This window comes from Halichoerus grypus, chromosome 6, assembly GCF_964656455.1.
Source record: "Halichoerus grypus chromosome 6, mHalGry1.hap1.1, whole genome shotgun sequence".
In the NCBI taxonomy this organism is placed as follows: domain Eukaryota; kingdom Metazoa; phylum Chordata; class Mammalia; order Carnivora; family Phocidae; genus Halichoerus; species Halichoerus grypus.
The window spans coordinates 15489615-15504504 of NC_135717.1; the positions used below are offsets into that span (position 1 = coordinate 15489615).

At 39.8% G+C, this 14890-nt stretch overlaps 1 pseudogene; it reads left to right on the forward strand.

The window, feature by feature from the left end:
- The first annotated feature begins 353 nt into the window (after positions 1 to 353).
- On the forward strand, positions 354 to 446 carry LOC118550357 (U2 spliceosomal RNA; annotated as a pseudogene).
- Positions 447 to 14890: the final 14444 nt, after the last annotated feature.

Genomic DNA, 14890 nt, shown 5'->3' on the forward strand with positions numbered 1-14890 from the left:
CACAGGTCCCAGGCATTAGGACATAAGCATCGTTGGGAAGCCATGACTTTGTCTTGCATGAATGATTCTCTTACCCTACTCAAATTTCTCCTTTTTTTCCCAAAATACTTATCAACTTTAACATACCTTACCTATCTACTAGATTTATTGTTGATCATCCCTCTGCCATAATGTAAGCTCCATGAGGACATGAATCTTTGTCTTTTTTTTTTTTGACTGATACACCTCTAGCAACTAGAATAGACTCTGGCATATAGTAAGTGTTCAATGAACATTTGTTGATTCAAAGAAAAGGACTACTCATCTAGACAAATCAAGAACAGAAAATATCTGTTTATCTTTCCAAATGTGTCATCGCTTCTTGGCCTTTTGGCTAAGATCAAGTGTAGTATCTTTCCAAATGTGTCAAATGGGAGAGAAAACAAAAATCACCTGAGAAACTTCTTTACAAATCCAGATTCTCTAGCCTCATCCTTCCCAACCCTGGATTTAGATTTATTAAGTTTTGGGTGGGGCTCAAGCCAACTCCACTGGGGCTAAGGTCTATAATCAGTAGTTGGGCAAACATTGGCTTCTCCCTGATATACTTTCTAAAGTAGAGGTTCTCGACTTTTGCCTGCACATTGGAACTTCCTAGGGGGTCTCATTAAATACCAATACCCATAACCTATCCCCAGCAATTCTGATTTATTTGGTCTCAGTGCAGCTTGCGCATTGGGATTTTTTAATTTAAAATCAATTAATTAACATACAGTGTATTATTAATTTCAGAGGTAGAGTTTAGTGATTCATCAGTTGCATGTAACACCAGTACTCATTACATCAAGTGCCCTCCTTAATGCCCATCACCCAGGTAGCCCAGCTCCCCACCCACCTCCCCTCCAGCAACCCTCAGTTTGTTTCCTATAGTTAAGAGTCTCTTATGGTTTATCTCTGATTTCAACTTATTTTATTTTTTTATCCCTTCCCCTATGTTCATCTGTTTTGTTTCTTAAATTCCACATATGAGTGAAATCATACGATATTTATCTTTCTCTGACTGACTTATTTCACTTAGCATAATACCCTCTACTTCCATCCACATCGTTGCAAATGGCAAGATTTCATTCTTTGTGATGGCTGAGTAATATTCTATTGTATATATATACCACATCTTCTTTATCCATTCATCCGTCAATGGATATCTGGGCTCCTTCCCTACTTTGGCTATCATGGACATTGCTGCTATAAACACTGGGGTGCATGTGCCCCTTCAAATCACTATGTTTGTATCTTTTGGATAAATACCTAGTAGTGCAATTGCTGGGTGGTAGGGTAGCTCTATTTTTAACTTTTTGAGGAACCTCCATACTGCTTTCCAGAGTGGCTGTACCAGTTTGCATTCCCACCAACTGTGTAAGAGGGTTCCCCTTTCTCTGCATCCTCGCCAACACCTGTTCTTTCCTGAGGTGTTCATTTTAGCCATTCTGACCTGTGTGAGGTGGTATCTCACTGTGGTTTTTTTTTTTTTAATTTTTTTATTGTTATGTTAATCCCCATACATTACATCATTAGTTTTAGATGTAGTGTTCCATGATTCATTGTTTGTGCATAACACCCAGTGCTCCGTGCAGAACGTGCCCTCCTCAATACCCATCACCAGGCTAACCCATCCTCCCACCCCCCTCCCCTCTAGAACCCTCAGTTTGTTTTTCAGAGTCCATCATCTCTCATGGTTCGTCTACCCCTCCGATTTCCCCCCCTTCATTCTTCCCTGATGATGAGTGATGTTGAGCACTTTTTCACGTGTCTGTTGGCCATTTGTATGCCGTCTTTGGAGAAATGTCTGTTCATATTTTCTGCCCATTTCTTGACTGGGTTATTTGTTTTTTGGGTGTTGAGTTTGAGAAGTTTTTTATAGGTTTTGGATACTAGCCCTTTATCTGATAAGATATTTGCAAATATCTTCTCCCATTCCGTGGTTGCCTCTTAGTTTTGTTGACTGTTTCCTTTGCTGTGCAAAAGCTTTTTATCTTGATGAAGTCCCCATAGTTCATTTTTGCTTTTGATTCCCTTGCCTTTGGAGATATGTCTAGCAAGAAGTTGCTGTGGCCGAGGTCAAAGAGGTTGCTGCCTGTGTTCTCCTCTAGGATTTTGATGGATTCCTATCTCACATTTAGGTCTTTCATCCCTTTTGAGTTTATTTTTTGTGTTGGTATAAGAAAATGGTCCAGTTTCATTCTTCCGCACATGGCTGTCCAATTTTACCAAAACCATTTGTTGAAGAGACAGTCTTTTTTCCATTGGATATTCTTTCCTGCTTTGTTGAACATTAGTTGACCATACAGTTGAGGGTCCATTTCTGGGTTCTCCATGCTGTTCCATTGATCTATGGGTCTGTTTTTGTGCCAGGACCATACTGTCTTTTTTTTTCTAATAAAGATTTTATTTATTTATTTGGCAGAGAGAGGCAGCGAGAGAGGGAACACAAGCAGGGGGAGTAGGAGAGGGAGAAGCAGGCTTCCCGCCAAGCAGGGAGCCTGATGCGGGGCTCGATCCCAGGACCCCGGGATCATGACCCGAGCTGAAGGTGGACACGTAATGACTGAGCCACCCAGGCGCCCCAGTACCATACTGTCTTAATGACTACAGATTTATAACACAGCTTGAAGTCTGGAATTGTGATGTCACCAGCTTTGGTTTTCTTTTTCAACATTCCTTTGGCTATTTTGGGGTCTTTTCTGGTTCCATACAACTTTTAGGGTTCTCTGTTCCATTTCTGTGAAAAAAGTTGATGATATTTTGATAGGGATTACATTGAATGTGTAGATTGCTTTGGGTAGTATAGCCATTTTAACAGTATTTGTTCTTCCAACCCATGCACATGGAATGTTTTTCCATTTCTTTGTGTCTTCTTCAAATTCTTTCATAAGTATTCTATATTTTTCAGAGTACAGATACTTTACCCCTTTGGTTATGTTTATTCCTAGGTATCTTATGGTTTCTGGTGCAATTGTAAATGAGATTGATTCCTTGGTTTCTCTTTCTGTTGCTTCATTGTCAGTGTATAGAAATGCAACTGACTTCTGTGGACCTTGGGATTTTTAAAGCTCCTACATGTTTCTAATGTGCGGCCATAGTTGAAAATCACTGTTCTGTAGTAATCAAACACACTCTGATTTTACATGGCTGCCCATGATAAATAGTATATTTCTAAGTCTCTCTTGCAGCTAGATGAGGCCAAATAAGATTTGGACACATCAGGGAACCTTCCTCAAAATATGGCACATACCCCTCCCTCCTCCTTTTTCTCTTCCCTCCCTCCTTCTGCCTAGAATGCAGATGCTTCCTATTGAACAAGACCACAGAATGGAGCAACTGGATGGAATGAGCTCAGGCAATGAAAGCAAAAACAGACAAATGGGACTACAACAAACTTAAAAACTTCTGTGCATCAACAGAAACAATGAACAGAGTGAAGAGGAAACCTACAGAATGGGAGAAGATATTTGCAAATCATGCATCTGATAAGAGATTAATATCCAGAATATATAAGGACCTCCTAAAACTCAACAATAAAAACAAAATAATTTGATTTTTAAAGGGGCCAAAGGACTTGAATAGACATTTCTCCAAAGAAGAAATACAAACGGCCAACAAGCATATGAAAAGATGCTCAACATCACTTATCATAAAAGAAATGCATATCAGAACTACCATGAGATATCACTTTGCACACATTAGGATGGCCACTGTGAAAATAATAGGAACAGTAAGCGTTGGTGACAATGCAGGGAAGTTGGAACTCTTGTGCACTACTGAGAATGAAAAATGGTGCAGGGACCTAGGGGGTCTGAGGTGGTCAGGTGACCAAAAAGTTTGAAGAAGAATAACCCATATGGCCTAGCATTCCACTTCTGGGTATATATCCCTAATGTCCATCAACAGAAGAATGGGCAAAAGAAAAATGAGGTATGGGGCACCTGGGTGACTCAGTCGGTTAAGCGTCTGCCTTCAGCTCAGGTCATGATCCCAAGGTCCCAGGGTGGAGTCCCACATCGGGCTCTCTGCTCAGCGGGGAGCCTACTTCTCCCTCTCACTCTCTCTCTCTGTTCTCCCTCTCTCTCAAATAAATATAATATTTTTTTAAATGAGGTATATACGTACAGTGAAATATTATGCAGCTTAAAAAACAAGGAAATTCCCTCACATGCTACAACTGGATGAACCTTGAGAACAATATGCTAAGTGAAATAAACCAGTCACAAAAGTACAAATATTTTATGACTCCACTCATATAAAGTATCTAAAATAGTAAAAATCATAGAAACATTAAGTAGAAAGATAACAGCGGGGGGGGAGTAGGGAGGAGGAATTAGTGTTTAATGGGTATAGAGTTTCAGTTTTGCAAGATGAAAAAGTTCTAGAGATCTGTATATATTGAACACTACTGAACTGTATGTACACTTAAAAATGATTAAGATGGTAAATTTAATGTCATGTGTTTTTTTACCACAACAATAATGTTTTAAAAGCTTTTAATCTAGTTTTCTGAATTATCCATCCCTGATGATGATTTCCTTGATGGTTGACCTTATTCTCCTGGAATTTAATGTCTTCCTTCCATGTGACGATCTCTTTCATCATTTTGCACCCTCAGCGCCATGCATAGCAGTCCATAGACAAGCCTAGTCAGCTTATTCCAGACCACCTCAGACCCCCAGGCCCCTGGTTCCTGCATGCTGGGTGAAGGAATGGGCCCCCTGTAGCCCCCTCATTTCTCCACTTCTAGCAGCTCCTCCAGTGCCCACCTGTGAAGGTGATACTCACCTTTCTGGACTGTGTTCCCTTTTTTTTTTTATTTTGCTCTACTATCTCCTGACAAAGCTTCAATGGCTTGCTCCCTATCTGCTTCCAAATCCATCTTTTTAGCACCACGCTCATTTCCAGATGTCTTCTAGTTTTATCCAGATAGATGCCATGCACCTCCAAGATAGCAGCTCACCAGACAGACTCATTATATGCACCCAAAAACAGATTTGTTTTCTTCATCCAAATTTCTTACTCTTTCACCATCCACATCAAACCAGTCATCACAAACCTCATTGATTCTACTTTCTAAGAATCTGTGGGTGCCTTCTCTTCAATTCCACAGTTATCATCTGGGCTCTTGCAACGGAAATTGCTGAATCCAGTGTGCAGCAATCATAAAAATCTTAGTTAATAGTGCCTAGCTAATTTCCTGCCTTCCTCTTTCTCTCCCTTTCTCCTTCCTTCATCTTTCTCTTCCTATCCAATCCATCGTCATGCTGCCACCAAAGTTATTTTCTAACAACCAGATTTGGTTGTTACTCCAAAATCTTTAGTGGATCCCTATGGTCTCTAAGAAAAAGTCCAATCTTAACATCACATGTTAAGTGCCTCCTCCACATGGCCTGTCTACTCTCTTCACCGATGAGATGCCTGGTGCTAACAAAGCACACTCAAAATTTGGACCAGACCCTACATTTGACTGTTTTAGTATCTATATGAGCTTGAGTCACTCATTATCCCTAAGTCTTAATCACCTCATCTGTAAAATGGGGATAATTATGGCACCTACCTGTGGTTTTTGTGAGCATTAATGAAATATTATGTTAAATGTTATTGTGATTATCAGTACTCTCTTTCCAAAACGTTCCAGCCACCCTTAACTCGCCATACCCTGAACAAAGTGTACCATCTTAACCGTCTAGGTCTTTCCAGGGCTGTTTTCCCTACCTGTTTGGCTCCCTCCACCCCCATTCCATTTCCTCTCTGAATCTATACCTCTTCCCTACCTTTCAAAATCCAGCTTAAATATCATCTTATCTGTGGAGCTTTCTCTCACTTTCCCATAACTTGATTCTCTCCATCAAGATTCCCATAGCACTTGATGCATGCACTATTTGATCATTCTTGAGTTACTGCCCATCAATGACATGTTGCCTCACTGTGAAGCCCAGGATAGAGCTGAAAATAATAAAAGACATCTTGAGAAAAAAAAAAAAGGAAGTAAACAGACAGATATTAGCCCTTAAAAGTTTTAAATGGTATGTGAAAAGTTACCAGAATTCAAAGTTTATGGGGAAAACTCAGGGAGGAAAATGTTACCAGGAAATATGATACAAGTATACTTTTTAATTAAGCAAGGTGCTCATTGCAGATTTGAGAAGGAGCCTGAATGCCAACAGGGGTAGGTTAGTAAATGGTGATACATCCATAAAATAAAACACTATGAGACCATGAAAAAGATTAAGCTAAATCCATAGGTGTTAGCACAGATGCCCATGATACATTAAAGTGTGAAAATATGAAATGAGATCTATTTTGTGTGTCTGTATCTGGAAGAATATGTCCCAATTTGTTAACAGTAATTCTTTCTTTAAATAAGAGTATGGAGCTAAGGTGTGAAGAAAATTTTCACATCTTCTTTCAAAAGTAATAATTTACTGTTTTTATGATTTTAAAAAATTAAGTAAGCAAATAGACCATCAAATTGGCAAAAAATACATTAACTATAAATAAATGGGGGAAATGGACAGATTATTTAGAAAAGCAATACAGCTAATAAATGAATGTAAGGAAAGATACTGAATTCTGACAAATAGTGATGAGGTCTTTTTTTTTTTTTTTAATATTTTATTTATTTATTTGAGAGAGAGAATGAGACAGAGAGAGCATGAAAGGGTCAGAGGGAGAAGCAGACTCCCTGCCGAGCAGGGAGCCCGATGTGGGACTCGATCCCGGGACTCCAGGATCATGACCCGAGCCGAAGGCAGTCGCTTAACCAACTGAGCCACCCAGGCGCCCAGTGATGAGGTCTTTTATCTATTAAAAATGGTCAAGGGTGCCTGGGTAGCTCAGTTGGTTAAGCAACTGCCTTCCGCTCAGGTCATGATCCTGGGGTCCCGGGATCGAGTCCCGTATCGGGCTCCCTGCTCAGCAGGGAGTCTGCTTCTCCCTCTGACCCTCCCCTGTCTCATGCTCTCTCTTTCAAATAAATAAATAAAATCTTTAAAAAATAAAAATAGTCCAAAAAATAACCTACTAAATGATAATACTTCATGCTGTTAAAGATGCACTAAAATGGGGGCGCCTGGGTGGCTCAGTCAGTTAAGCGTCTGCCTTCGGCTCAGGTCATGGTCCCAGGGTCCTGGGATCGAGCCCCGCATTGGGCTTCCTGCTCAGCGGGAAGCCTGCTTCTCCCTCTCCCACTCCCCCTGTTGGTGTTCCCTCTCTCGCTGTGTCTCTCTCTGTCAAATAAATAAATAAAATCTTTAAAAAAAAAAAAAAAAAGATGCACTAAAATGGGCACTCTCTTGTGTTTTTAGTGACATTTATATTTATATAAGCCTTCAGGGATAAAAATTGGCAATTTGTATCAAGGGCAACAAGAATGTTCATGTCTTATGACTCACTCACTTCTGGAAATATCTCACATTGGAGCTAATTCAACTTAAAGAAAGGTCATATCCATAAAGACAGTGAAAATTTGGAAGCAATTTGAGGTAGAGTGGTTAAGCAAAATAAAGTTGTTGTGGGAAATTAAACAATCTATGGTATTTATAGGCACATAGTAAGAGCTCAGTACATTTTAGCTACAGCTATTATTATTATTGTTATCATTATTATTATTATTATGGCAGTTGTACTCAATACAAAAATTATGTATCATTAAAAATTATCATTGTCAAGTCTATGAAGAACCAATGCATCCTACAGTATAACCATGCAAAAACATATAATATTAAAATATTGAAAATGAATTTACAAAATGATCATGGATGTGTTAGGATACCAGAGTAAGGGTGATTCTTTTTATTTTCTCATGTTTTCCAAACTCTTTTTTTTTTAAGATTTTATTTTATTTGAGAGAGAGAAACAGCATGAGAGGGGAGAGTGTCAGAGGGAGAAGCAGGCTCCCTGCTTAGCCAGGAGCCTGACATGGGACTCGATCCCAGGACTTCAGCTCACAACCTGAGCTGAAGGCAGTCGCTTAACCAACTGAGCCACCCAGGCGCCCCTCCAAACTCTTGATAATACTGTTATATATATCTATATAATTTTTAAAGAGTTTCAGCACATTATTCATCTAGCCTCAAGCCCAAATTTTAAAAGCCATATATATCTCCCAAAGTTAATATTATCACTATTTTCAGAACCTAGTAAAGAGATGTTTAGAGCTATTTTGAGTCTGTTACACACTCAGTTGTGACACTCATAATATGAAGAATAAAGTTACTTTCTAAGAATTACACCAGTAAACACTAACACAATGAAAGGTATCTATGAAAAAAACCTAGCTTAGTACACTTTTTGAAATTTTAATGGAGGCTTGAGAAACACCTGAATCCAAATAAGGTGACTATAAAACAAGTTGTAAATGTAGATGAAAAAAGCTGTAGCTGAATTAACTTATTGAGAACTGGACAGAGACTAGAATAGTAGAGATGTGTGGGCTAGGTTAGTGGTTCAAACTTAAGAAATGCACTTACATCTTGTAAAGGAAAAATTATGACCCTCAAATGTTGACCTATATTATTTTTATTATGATAATGCATACAAATAGAAAACTAGATATAAATGCCTTATTCTTGTTTTTCTACCATTCTTTATGTATTTAGTCATACATTTGATAAAAATGTCAGTTAGAAGTAAAATCATTACAGGGGCGCCTGGGTGGCTCAGTTGGTTGAGCGACTGCCTTCGGCTCAGGTCATGATCCTGGAGTCCCGGGATCGAGTCCCGCATCGGGCTCCCTGCTCGGCGGGGAGTCTGCTTCTCCTTCTGACCCTCCTCCCTCTCATGCTCTCTGTCTCTCATTCTCTCTCTCGCAAATAAATAAAATCTTAAAAAAAAAAAAAAAAAAAAATTAAAAAAAAAAAAGAAGTAAAATCATTACAATGACATAAATCACTGTAGAGACCGACCCCAAGTGTAGAATCAAGTTGCCAAAAATCAGAACACAAGCAGCACACAGTTCCTTTGCACTCACACACTCTTGCCCACAACCATCCATTCTCCAACAACCACAGGCACTAAGTACAGACATAACCCAGGGAACTTTTCTGTCAAGTCCTGGGGATGAGAAGAAAGAAATGATCAATGAAAAGAAGCTGGTACGGCTCAACACATCTCAGTTCTGTCAATGACTCAGAGAAGGCAAGACATGGAACACTGGGGCAGTATTTCCTTATAAATGCCTTATTCTTATAGCTGCTTATACAGGTATAAAACCAAAGCAGATTTTAAAATTAAATATAATTGTATAAAATAAGTAAGATTCAAATGAGTAGCATTAATTTAATATGATGGGCGATGTTTTCTGAAAAGGAAATTCCAATTAATCCCACGAGATACCATTTCCTACCCACTAGAATGACTAATATTTTTTTTTAAAGATTTTATTCATTTATTTGAGAGAGACAGAGCATGAGCGAGAGATCAGCAGAAGCAGAGGGAGAAGCAGACTCCCCAGGGAGCAGGGAGCCCGATATGGGGCTCGATCCCAGGACCCTGAGATCATGACCCGAGCTAAAGGCAACTGTTTAACCAACTGAGCCACCCAGGTGCCCCAGAATGACTAATATTAAAAACAATGACAAAGAGGGACACCTGGGTGGCTCAGTCGGTTAAGTGTCTGCCTTCGGCTCAGGTCATGATCCCAGGGTCCTGGGATCGAGTCCCACATCGGGCTCTCTGCTCTGCAGGGAGCCTGCTTCTCCCTCTGCCTCTGTCTCTCATGAATAAATAAATAAAATCTTAAAAAAAAAAAAAAACAATGACAAAGAAGTAGAGCAACTGAAACAATTGTTGGCCAGGAAGTGGAGAATCTGAAACAATCACACATTGTTGGAAAATGTAAAATGGTAAAACACTTTGGAAAATGTGGCAGTTTCTCATAAAGTTAAATATCATCTACGTTATGACCCAGCAATTTCACTCCTAGATACTTTCCAGAAAAGAAATGAAAATATGTTTCTTGGTTTTCTTCTCTCCCCCTCCTTGCCATGTTCATTTGTTTTGTTTCTTAAATTCCACATATGAGTGAAATCATATGATGTTTACTTTCTTTGACTGACTTATTTCACTTAGCATAATACCCTCTAGTTCCATCCAAGTCATTCCAAATGGCAAGATTTCAATTTTTTGATGGCTGCATAATATTCCATTGTATATATATACCACATCTTCTTTATCCTTTCATCTATCAGTGGACATCTGGGCTCTTCCCATAGTTTGGCTATTGTGGAAATTGCTGCTATAAACATTGGGGTGCACGTACCCCTTTGGATCACTACATTTGTATCTTTGGGGTAAATACCCAGTAGTGCAATTGCTGGGTCGTAGGGTAGCTCTATTTTCAGCTTTTTAAGGAACCTCCATACTGTTATCCAGAGTGGCTGCACCAGTATGCATTCCCACCAACAGTGTAGGAGGGTTCCCTTTTCTCCGCATCCTTGCTGACTCCTATTGTTTCTTGTGTTGTTAATTTTAGCCAAATAATATATTTTTAAAATACTATATTTTCTAAAACAAAAAAAAATAGTGAGAAAAGTGGACTAATTTTTCATTTTTGCATGTCTCTTTAATGTCTGGCTTAATAAAAGACAGCTGGATTTTCATATCAGCATTCAATCTGTTGTGATACCACACTTCATGTAGCTTCTGGAAAATTCCACTCTACACTAATGAGAAAACAAGAGTGAGAGGCAGATAACATCTTTAATATTGTTATCAAAATAGTTTTCACCTTGTGGATCCCCTTTGCTCACAGTTTGAAAACGAATGACCTAAGCCCTTAGACACATCTAAACTTAGATGGAGTTGGTCAAAAAAAAAAAAAAAAAATCTCTTGTGTTATTCCTTTTTAAAAATAGTTTTAGGGGCGCCTGGGTGGCTCAGATGGTTGAGCGTCTGCCTTCGGCTCAGGTCATGATCCCGGGGTCCTGGGATCGAGTCCCGCATCGGGCTCCCTCCTCAGCGGGAGCCTGCTTCTCCCTCTCCCTCTCTCTCTCTCTGTCTCTTATGAATAAATAAATAAAATATTTAAAAAAATAAAAATAGTTTTATTTAGGAACAGTTAGCTGTTAAAATGTAGAGTTTGTCCACTATAGCCAAACTGTGGAAAGAGCCAAGATGCCCTTCAACAGATGAATGGATAAAGAAGATGTGGTCCATATATACAATGGAATATTACTCAGCCTTTAGAAAGGATACCCAACTTTTACATCAACACGGAAGGGACTGGAGATTATGCTAAGTGAAATAAGTCAAGCAGAGAAAGTCAATTATCATATGGTTTCACTTATTTGTGGAACATAAGGAATAGCATGAGGACATTAGGAGAAGGAAGGGAAAAATGAAGGGGGGAAATCGGAGGGAGAGATGAACTATGAGAGACTATGGACTCTGAGAAACAAACAGGGTTTTAGAGGGGAGGGTGGAGCGGGATGGGTTAGCCCGGTGATGGGTATTAAGGAGGGCACGTACTGCATGGAGCACTGGGTGTTATGCGAAAACAATAAATCATGGATCACCACATCAAAAACTAGTGATGTATTGTATGGTGACTAACATAACATAATAACATTTTAAAAAAAATGTAGAGTTTGAATTCTGCCTGAACTATGGGGAATCTACAATATGTACTTAAATTTGTCTCTTACAAAATGGGTTTATTATTCAGGCACTCATACAGCATTATTTGGTACTACTGGTCCAATGCTAGAAACTTTGTCTTCCATTATTACTTGCTTTTATTTTTATTTTAAATGTTATTTATTTGTTAATTTAATTTAATTTAATTTTTTTAAAGATTTTATTTATTTATTTGACAGAGAGAGACACAGTGAGAGGGAACACAAGCAGGGGGAGTGGGAGAGGGAGAAGCAGACTCCCCACTGAGCAGGGAGCCCGATACGGGGCTCGATCCCAGGACCCCGGGATCGTGACCCGAGCCGAAGGCAGACGCTTAATGACTGAGCCACCCAGGCGCCCCTATTTGTTAATTTTAGAGAGGGAGAGAGAGCATGCATGGGAGGGAGGGGCAGAAGGAGAGGGAGAGAGACTCTCAAGTAGACTCCGAGCTGAACAGAGAGCCCATCTGGGGGCTCAATCCCACCACTCTTGACAGCATTACTAAAACCAAGAGTCTGATGCTTAACTGACTGAGCCACCCAGGTGCCCCCACTGTTACTTGCTTTTTAAGCTTTGTTTAGCTCTTTGAGAAAATCTGCTTCTGGCACTATTGACTTCAAACAAGTTATAGGTTTGATTTCCAACTTAAAAAAATCACAATTAGTTTTGTTAAAAAAACTGCCATACTGTCTTCCAGAATGACTATACCATTTTATATTCCCACCAGCAATGAATGAGAGTTCCTGGTGCTCCAAACCCTCACCAACACTTGGTGTTGTCAGTGTTTTGAAACTTAGCCATTCTAATAGGCATGCAGTCATGTGTCATTGTTGCTTTAATTTGCAATTCCCTGATGATATATGATGTTGAGCAAATTTTCATTTTTTTAAACTTTTTTTTAATTTAACTCCACACCCCACGTGGGTCTTAAACTCATGACCCTGAGATCAAGAGTTGCATGCTCTACCAACTGAGCCAGCCAGGCACTCCTTGAACATATTTTCGTATGCATATTTACCATCTGTATATTTTCTTTGGTGAGGTGTCTGTTCAGATCTTTTGCCCATTCTTAAGCAGACTGTCAATTTCCTTATTGTTGAGTTTTAAAAGTTCTTTGTATATTTTGGATACCAGTCTTTTATCAAATATCAAGTTTTGCCAAGATTTTCTCCCAGTATGTGGCGTGCTTTTTCATTCTCTCAACAGTGTCTTTCACAGAGCAGGAGTTTTCAATTTCAATGAGGTCCAACATCAATTTTTTTCTTTCATGGACCATGTTTTTGGTGTTGTATCTAAAAAGTCAATGCAAAGCCCACGGTTACCTAGATTTTCCACCTATATTATCTTCTAGGAGTTTTATTTTTTTTTAAGATGTTATTTATTTATTTGAGAAAGAGAGCACATGAGAGGGGGGAGGGCCAGAGGGAGAAGCAGACTCCCCGCTGAGCAGGGAGCCCGATGCGGGACTCGATCCCGGGACTCCAGGATCAAGGCCTGAGCTGCAGGGAGTTGCCCAACCAACTGAGCCACCCAGGCGCCCCTAGGAGTAATATAGTTTTGCCAGAGGTTATCAGGAGGGAAGGACAAATACGTGGAGTAGGGGGATTTTTAGGGCGATGAAACTGTTCTCTGCGATACAGTAATGATGGACACATGTCATCATACATTTGTGAAAACACATAGACTATACTACACAAAGAGTGACCCCTAATGTAAACTATTGGACTTTATTTAATAATAATGTATTGATATTGGCTCATCAGTTGTAACAAATGCATGACACTAATACAAAATGCAAATGCAGGGGAAACAGTGGGTTGCATGTGGAAACTTTCTGTACTTCCCTATCAGTTTTCCATAAGCCTAAAACAGCTCTAAATATAAACTCTGTTAATTTTTAAAATCACAACTACCCCCAAAATTACTACAAAATAAGCAAGTATTACAAAATGAAATTAGTAGGGGTGCCTGGCTGGCTCAGTCGGTGGAGCATGCAGCTCTTGAGCTCAGGGTTGTGGTTTGGAGCCCCACGCTGGATGTAGGGATTACTTAAAAATAAAAAACCTTTGGGGCGCCTGGGTGGCTCAGTTGTTAAGCGTCTGCCTTCGGCTCAGGTCGTGATCCCAGGGTCCTGGGATCGAGTCCCACATCGGGCTCCCTGCACTGCGGGGAAGCCTGCTTCTCCCTCTCCTACTCCCCCTGCTTGTGTTCCCTCTCTCGCTGTGTCTCTCTCTGTCAAATAAATAAATAAATAAATAAAATCTTAAAAAAAAATAAATAAAAAAAATAAAAAACCTTTAAAAAATGAAGTTAAATTCAAGGGAGGCTTTGTTTGTTCAAGATTATCAGGACTCATGCTTTACCAACACTGTGCGCAGGCAATTCTTTTTTTTTTTTTTTTCTTTCTTTAAGATTTTATTTATTTATTTGACAGAGAGAGACACAGTAAGAGAGGGAACACAAGCAGGGGGAGTGGGAGAGGGAGAAGCAGGCTTCCCGCGGAGCAGGGAGCCCGATGTGGGGCTCGATCCCAGGACCCTGGGATCATGACCTGAGCCGAAGGCAGACGCTTAACAACTGAGCCACCCAGGCGCCCGCACAGGCAATTCTTGAAAGCCCAAATTGAAAGGATCAACTCTTTATCTTCATGGAATTGTTCCGTTCACTTCAAGATACGATTAGGATTGTGACATATGGAAATCTTCATGAAAATGATTATCTAATCCAATTTATGCTGGAATTGGGAACAGAGAGTTTGTTCATGAAGTATTTACTACTTCATTTGCCGTTATAAACTGTTGCCAGTGGTATTTACAAACCAAAAGCGTCACTCCAGAACTTCTTGCAGGGAAAGGCGGCATCTGGGGCAGAGGTGTTGAGGTTCGCATGCTTCAGCTGTGGGTGCCGAATGGGACACATTTGTCCATCATCTTTCTTTATTCCAGCTACTGGGAAACTTTGGTTCATCCAGCTTGATAGGGTATCATGTGCTTTCACTGGGCAAGAACCACAAATGCAGGAATGGCCATGAAAGCGCAGGATGGTACTTGGAATCTTGAGCTTAGGTGAAGTTTTGTAAAAGGAGAATTAAATTCTTAAAAACTCATCCCAGTCTGTCCAGCCTTGGTTGATGGAGAGGGTCTTCTGGTCATTAAAGAGGTGTGGGTTTTTTTGTTTTTTTGTTTTTTTTAAATAGAGATTGATCATCAAGCTTGTTCATGGCTTCTTTCTGATCAGCAGCTTAGTTTTC